The 6,702-nt window shown below is 41.7% G+C and overlaps 1 pseudogene; it reads left to right on the forward strand.

Annotated features, from left to right (window-relative positions):
- Positions 1 to 3,437: 3,437 nt before the first annotated feature.
- Positions 3,438 to 3,555, forward strand: LOC124597214 (annotated as a pseudogene).
- The last annotated feature ends 3,147 nt before the right edge of the window (positions 3,556 to 6,702 follow it).

The following is a 6,702-nucleotide window of genomic DNA, read 5'->3' on the forward strand; positions in this document are numbered from 1 at the left end:
TAAAATGACGTGTTTTGGTATCTCAACGTAGAGTTTACTCATGCGTTTGCGTGCAGTAGTACAGTTACGGTTGTACACGCTCTGTGCAATTGACTTACGTTTTCAGTTATACTGCTGGTGTTGTGCTTTTGTCCTACTTAATGGAAATCGATATACTTGCAACTTTATAAAATCCAGAACTTTGAAAGATCACAAAGTAGAAATGTTCCAAACAGCGGTTATAATGTCTGCTGTTGCCGAACACGTTAGATGTAAGGATTCCCTCTTTAGTAGGCCTTTTACCGTTGCAGTCGCAACCTACTGTGAGCCCTAAACGCGAACGGAAATGCCGACAACCTACGCGACGAGCTTTCACCGGCGGTACATCGGGTCCAGTAACAGTGCACTGTGTGTGCTGCGTAAATGTCTCGACCCAGTGATCCAACACTTGAAACCTCCCCTTTGTATGTAAAGAATGACAGTGCTGAAAAAAATCTTACGTTATTTGATTTTCAAACAGCTGAGCAAAACTGAACGTACTCAGACAGTTGTCTCTTTACTTATTCTGATCATCACTAAACTGACACAATATTTTTAGCGCAGCGCACTCTGACTTTCAATAATCCCTACAAAAGAACAGCCCTGACTAGCGAAAACCTATACCTTTCATGAATCACTTACCTCACAAAAATCTTCGTTACTCGAACTACCGCAATACAGCGAGCGCCAATAAATAAAAGATTCTAACTACTGAAGGCACTAACTGCTGATAGGCATAGTTAGCAAATGAAAGATTTTGATAGAGAACAAACAATGTATTTACCTTAATAGTGTTCAAAAGTCATATATATATATATATATATATATATATATATATATATATATATATATCAGTTCATTCTTTACAGACGAATGGAAAAACTGGTAGAAGCGGACCTCGGGGAAGATTAGTATGGATTCCGTAGAAATGTTGGAACACGTGAGGCAATACTAACCTTACGACTTATCTCAGAAGAAAGATTAAGAAAAGGCAAACCTACGTTTCTAGCATTTGTAGACTTAGAGAAAGCTTTTGACAATGTTGACTGGAATACTCTCTTTTAATTTCTGAAGGTGGAAGGTATAAAATACAGGGAGCGAAAGGCTATTTACAATTTGTACAGAAATCAGATGGCAATTCTAAGAGTCGAGGGCATGAAAGGGAAGCAGTGGTTGGGAAAGGAGTGAGACAGGGTTGTAGCCTCTCCCCGATGTTATTCAATCTGCATACTGAGCAAGCAGTAAAGGAAACAAAAGAAAAATTCGGAGTAGGTATTAAAATTCATGGAGAAGAAGTAAAAACTTTGAGGTTCGCCGATGACATTGTAATTCTGTCAGAGACAGCAAAGGACTTGGAAGAGCAGTTGAACGGAATGGACAGTGTCTTGAAAGGAGGATATAAGATGAACATCAACAAAAGCAAAACGAGGATAATGGAATGTAGTCAAATTAAATCGGGTGATGCTGAGGGAATTAGATTAGGAAATGAGACACTTAAAGTACTAAAGGAGTTTTGCTGTTTGGGGAGTAAAATAACTGATGATGGTCGAAGTAGAGAGGATATAAAATGTCGACTGGCAATGGCAAGGAAATCGTTTCTGAAGAAGAGAAATTTGTTAACATCGAGTATAGTTTAAGTGTGAGGAAGTCGTTTCTGAAAGTATTTGTATGGAGTGTAGCCATGTATGGAAGTGAAACATGGACGATAACTAGTTTGGACAAGAAGAGAATAGAAGCTTTCGAAATGTGGTGCTACAGAAGAATGCTGAAGATAAGGTGGGTAGATCACGTAACTAATGAGGAGGTATTGAATAGGATTGGGGAGAAGAGAAGTTTGTGGCACAACTTGACTAGAGAAGGGATCGGTTGGTAGGACATGTTTTGAGGCAACAAGGGATCACAAATTTAGCATTGGAGGGCAGCATGGAGGGTAAAAATCGTATAGGGAGACCAAGAGACGAATACACTAAGCAGATTCAGAAGGATGTAGGTTGCAGTAGGTACTGGGAGATGAAGAAGCTTGCACAGGATAGAGCAGCATGGAGAGCTGCATCAAACCAGTCTCAGGACTGAAGACCACAACAACAACAACAACATATCAGTTCATGACATCAAGTCTTACAAACTTCCTTTTTCTGGCGGACACACGTCCAGACCGTCCGCTCGTAGTAACCTCTCAAATCTCTGGCATCATCTCTCCCCCCACACCCACCACTGCTGGCGGCTCACCTCCAACTGCCCAACGCTACACGCGGTTCACATCACTGCCCAACACTACACTAGCGAATATTCCAACAATGAGTCCAACCAGCCACAGACTGCACACAGCGCAGTCAGCGATTTTCATACAGGGCACTACGTGGCGTTACCAACATAAAAACCTAAACAGCCTACTTACACACACAACATACTGGTCCAATTGCAACAGCTTTTACAGTTGTTATGTCTTTTGAGCCAGACTAAAGTGTTAAAGTGTTATGTGGAATTGAGCATTAGATGTCATAAAAGGGAGTGGGGGAGCACTGTTTTGTCAGAAAAAGGGCACTAAAAGCAGAATGAATCGATCAGGAGAGCTGAATGACTTAGAACGCGGACTAGACATTGGATATCACCTGAGTAGTAAGTCCATAAGGGAAATTTCAGTCTTTCTAAGGCCGCCGACGTCGACTGTTGGTGATGTGAGTGTGAAGTGGAAACGCGAAAAAACAACCACAGCTAAACCATGAGCAGACAGACCTCATGTAGTGATGGACTGGAACTGTCGAGCACTGGGGCTGGTGGTTGTAAAAAGTCGCATGAAATCAGTGGAAGGAGTGACTCGCTAGTACCAAAGATATACCAGCAGTCCAGCTTGCACAACTACTGCGAGTAGGAAGTTAAGAGGAATCGCGTACAATGGTCGAGCAGCTGGTCTTAAGCCCGACATTTCTGTAATCAATACATACAACAAACAGGAGTCTGAATAGACTACTGTATGTTCTACATCAGCCAATATAGCTTAATACGTGACACTATGGACGAATATCACTTCTTGTAATATGCACTAAAGACAATAAAGTAATAAAATGATAGATCGAAATCCTTAGCTACCGACAGGTGTTGTTGATATACATCGATGGAGACAGCTGAAAATGTGTGCCCCGACTGGGACTCGAACTTGGGATCTCCTTCTTACATGGCAGACGCTCTACCCATCTGAGCCACCGAGGGTACAGAGGATAGTGCGACTGCAGGGATTTAGTCCGGCGAGAGTAATGAGTGATTGGGCAAATATCTATTAGGAACACTACGAATGTAGGTTGTGGACAGTTGGGAATGTGGGTCTCACGGGAAGCATGCAGCGTTGATGTAAATCAACAACACCTGTCGGCAGCTATGGGTTTCGATTTAATTATAATTTCATACTAGAGAAGCTATGGGGCAACGACCTTGACACAGTGGATACGCCGGTTCCCGTCAGATCACCGAAGTTAAGCGCTGTCGGGCGTGGCCAGCACTTGGATGGGTGACCATCCGGGCCGCCGTGCACTGTTGCCATTTATCGGGGTGCCCTCAGCCTCGTGATGCCAATTGAGGGGCTACTCGACCGAATAGTAGCGGCTCCGGTCAAGGAAACCCATCATAACGACCGGGAGAGCGGTGTGCTGACCACATGCCCCTCCTATCCGCATCCTGAGCTGAGGATGACACGACAGTCGGATTGTCCCGATGGGCCACTTGTGACTTGAAGAGGGAGCCATAGAGAAGCTGCACGGTCATCAATGGTAGCCTTTCGGGAACAGATACCGTCTTCATATAATTACGTAATAGTTGAAATCTAGATATTCTGTAATAAAACTCCGGATTTCGCGAAGGCCGCGAGGAGTATCGCGCGGTTTGAGGCTCCATGTCACGGATTGCGCGGCCACCTAGAAGCAACGATCACTACACACAACAGTATCGTATGGATTCGAATCCAATTAATTTCTGTAGTCAGTGTTAAGCCAGGTTTGAAGGGGTGTAAAGAGAGACGCCAGTGGACAGTGGATGACTGAAAACGAATTACGAATCACGCTGTAACCTACTGCAGTTCAATGGAACGGTTTTTGTTGGGCGAATGCCTGGAGCGACCTGCTTACATTTATACGAGTACCAGCAAAGCGAAGAAGAGGCTGTGTTACTACATGGCGGTGCTTGTCGTGGTTAGAGTGTTGTCTCATTATTGGGCTTAATAGAACGCTAAATGCGGAAGCATATGAATACATTTTAAAGTATTGTATACTGCACACTGTAATGGAACAGTAAGGGCATGGTGGTTTATTGTATTAGTATTAGGGCTCTTAAGAAAATATCGACATCTCTATATATCGACCTTTTACTAAAGATATTGATACAAATCAGAGATATGTCTTACTCCGACATATTGACATCGAAATAGCAATATCGAATGCCGATATTTTTATTGTATATCATTATTTTTCGCAATTTTTGTGAAATATTTGAAATTGTTCTTTTGAAATTGAATTGTGGTAGAACATAATTTTACTTTCACTGCGTGAAGGAGAGTTACTAGTTTTTGAGCTTTCATCACATGCAGTCTTTCTCTTTGACTGTGTGAAGAGAGTGCAAGTGGCACAAAGAAGAAGCCAGTTTGCTCTGGGGGGGGGGGGGGGGGGGGGGAGCTGAATAGGAAAACAAGATTTCGGATGTGAAGAAACAGCACACGAAACAATTTTTTACGCAATTATTGTGTTATTTCTTCTTATGGGCACTCTTCAAAAACACATTTTTAAAATGATGAAGAAAAATCTAAAGGACAAAATCGGTCCCTGCGGTGGGCAGAGACGTGTGAAGGGAAATGCTGACGTAATTGGCGCTCGGCGCTACCAAAAAGAAACAGCAATGTTTAACTTCATCGCGCAGCTTTTACACTGCAACTTGCAACTGTAGGTAGCTGGCATTTCACAAAGAAAAAAAAAACCAGGATAGTCGACACGAAGTGTTCCGGACAAATCCGATATGTGACGAAACCGAACGACGGACCCATCGGACACCTTTTACTGCGCCAAGTATATGCAGTTACCATTGTTAGGAAAGTGCTTATCGCCAAGCATGAACGTGCATCGTTCTCTTTCAATTTCTGCTGTAAACATGCTGCTAACTTATTGATGTGTAGAATATCTAATAATAATTCAATTCTTATACATACAGTTGTAAATCCGGGAGTATATTTACAATGTGCAGCCGATGTTTGTATAGGCCGGTACTTCGACGTCTTTTCCTTTCATACATTGACAGATTCTTTCTATATATCGATAGTCGTCCGTGATACCTTTTTAAATATCGATACCCGAATTTCCAATATTTTTAAAAATATCAACCGTTCTAATCAGTATTACAAGCATGCTTCATAAAGCGGCATGGGCGTGGCAATGTTTTGTGGATAGTAACATTCCTGAAGTTGAAACAAGACATTCAGCATTTGGTAGTTACAGTTTGTTGCAACTTCGACATTTAATCATTGTTACATATTCTGTAAGTAAAAGATATCAAATAAAATACGCTAGATATAAAAATTAAGTTACGCATCTATAAAACTGATACATAACGGTAGGTGCTTGGGATGTGGAAAAGCACTGTACAATATTAAGCTGTTACATGCTGGAACATGGTTCCCAGCAGCCTGGAGTTGTTATGATCATCATCGACAAACAAGTCGTCAAAGTGGCATCAAATAAAAAGACTTGCACCAAAAAGCCGAACGTCCCAGATGGAGTCTACCGAACGCAAGTGCCATACGCACATTTCAATTTTTGAAGGCAAACACATAAGGAGATATAAATTTACCCACTCTTTCATACACCACGTGAGCACACAACATGCATTTGATATACTAACAGCGAAGAGCTAACATCAGAATGAAAGCAACGTCCACTGTATGCACCGAAATGCAATGCTCTTGTAGCCAACTGAATGGATGGCTTACAATGGTGGTAAAATGACGAAGATGTAAACATACAAAGAGTGAACATGTATGGCTATGGGGCAGGCACAAAGGCTATATTTAAAAGACATTTATTCCATAGAGTAGACAGATGAACTCCCGAGAATCACTGTGAATGGAAGGAAAGTCCGGACCAACTGGTGTCTCACAAAACCCACAGAAATTCTGGTCATATGAAAGGTCTGTTAATAATGCCGAAGTTGGTGTCCAGACACTCATAGACGAGATAGGAACAGAAACAGAAGGTAGTAAAGCAAAACCATAAATACTGAACTTTCGTTTCCAAATTTTCCTTTACGAAAGGAAATCCAGAGTCCATCCTCTTTGTAAGATTTCATTATAAATACACAGTTTGATTGCGTGCTGCGTTCTAATTTTGAGCTTGCTGCACGGTATAAGATGACGACGTGTGAGCCTTTGTCTGCAAGATGATCGTTATATATCGCTGCAGGACGGAATGCAATAGTGTAATCATTCATCCCGATGCAGTTTTCATCTACACTGCACTAAGGTGTGAAATGACTGATCAACCAAAAACTGTCAAGACGTCTTCTGATGCCTTTGCTTAATTTTACTGGTTTTATTGTATTTTTCGTAATATTTGAATGGAGTGTGCTTGCAGTTATTAAAACAGTTTTCCGGGTTCGTGATTATACTTGAAAATGACGACTTAGTGCGTCGAAACTAGTTATGTAAGGTTT

This window comes from Schistocerca americana, chromosome 2 (assembly GCF_021461395.2).
Source record: "Schistocerca americana isolate TAMUIC-IGC-003095 chromosome 2, iqSchAmer2.1, whole genome shotgun sequence".
NCBI lineage: Eukaryota > Metazoa > Arthropoda > Insecta > Orthoptera > Acrididae > Schistocerca > Schistocerca americana.